The sequence below is a fragment of the Trichomycterus rosablanca genome, chromosome 9 (genome assembly GCF_030014385.1).
Source record: "Trichomycterus rosablanca isolate fTriRos1 chromosome 9, fTriRos1.hap1, whole genome shotgun sequence".
In the NCBI taxonomy this organism is placed as follows: domain Eukaryota; kingdom Metazoa; phylum Chordata; class Actinopteri; order Siluriformes; family Trichomycteridae; genus Trichomycterus; species Trichomycterus rosablanca.
In genome coordinates this window covers 27,401,487-27,403,239 of record NC_085996.1, presented here as the reverse complement: position 1 = coordinate 27,403,239, position 1,753 = coordinate 27,401,487, and positions in this window count along the sequence as shown.

The window sequence follows — 1,753 nt, the reverse complement described above, 5'->3', positions numbered from 1 at the left end:
TCAATGTAGTGCAGGAGAAGGTGAAGAAGACTAAGGTTTCAAAGATTCAGACTCAAGAACAGAACAGAGCTGACTTTCACAAATTAGATATTTCAATAAGTAATCTATGATGTGACTAGTGTGTGGAATCAATCAGCCATTTAGCATCACATAGCATCATGTGTGTTCAGTTCAGTATAAGAATAGCAAACAAGTTACTGCTGTGATCTCAACAAATGTTATCTTGGGCAATTATGCATGATTATTTGGAGTTTGAAAAGCAAACTGATTGTACAGTAAGTAATATTTGTGCCATACAGTCAGGGACCTGGGGACCTGGGTTCAATTATTATCTCTGGTTAAGTGTATAGATGTGTGATACCTTGCAGTAGTCATATATGCCATGGCTTTTAATGATTTGTACAACTGTTCTTTTTATGTGATATTTCTTTGTCTAGAAAGTTTATTGTGGGCTTTTTTTTTGTGGAAATTTGGCATGCTTTTTTATAAAAATTGTACAAGTAGACTGGCACAATAATGATTTTATATAGTCTACATATTCTTGATAGTGTTTTAGTTTGTTTTGTTTGTTTTTTATTTGTTTTGTTGTTGTTTTTTTGTTTTTTTTTAAATCATAACACTACGACAGCATATTAGAGCCACTGTAAAAAAATGTAAAGTTTCGACGATGCAGACTCCGAGCGCATCGGTGGCGCACATTCTTCTAAATAAATGTAATCACTTCTCGTAATCATTTCCACTTAAATCTCATAATCATTTGGACTTTAATCTCTAAATCGAAACTTATACAACTTTATTCTTGAAATTATTACAACTTTATTCTCGAAATTATTTTAAACTTATTCTCAAAATCAAAACTTATACGACTTTATTCTCGAAATTATTTTGACTTTATTCTCAAAATCAAAATGTATACGACTTTATTCTCAAAATTATTTTTACTTTATTCTCAAAATCGAAAATTATATGACTTTATTCTCGGAATTATTTCGACTTTATTCTCGAAATTATTTCGACTTTATTCTCAGAATTATTTCGACTTTATTCTCAGAATTATTTCGACTTTATTCTCAGAATTATTTCGACTTTATTCTCAGAATTATTTCGACTTTATTCTCAGAATTATTTCGACTTTATTCTCAGAATTATTTCGACTTTATTCTCGAAATTATTTCGACTTTATTCTCAGAATTATTTCGACTTTATTCTCAGAATTATTTCGACTTTATTCTTGAAATTATTTTGACTTCATTCTCAAAATCGAAACTTATATGACTTTATTCTCAAAATCGAAACTTACACGACTTTATTCTCAAAATTATTTTGACTTTATTCTCGAAATTGAAACTTATACGACTTTATTCTTGAAATTACTTCGGCTTTATTCCTAAAATCGAAACTTTCGTTAAAGTGGCCCTAATACACCACTTGAAAAACTACTATGAAAAACATGTTTTTTACAAGTGTATGTAAACTTTTGCCTCAATTTTAAACTTTGAAGGTGTACATAATAAATTGGTTACTTAGTCTAAGTGAACAGGTTTATGCAAAAGTCTGGACACCCTTGTTTAAATGTAATGTTATGTTGATATTCTAATTAAAAACAAGGTAATACATTATATACAGAGAACAATACAACTTTTCTCTAAACAATAGTGCTGATTCCTATTAAATTGCCTCATTAATTAAAAATAATTGTATTATGTATTTGTATTTGCAGAGGTTTCAAATGTACAAGTTTGTTGTGTATTTT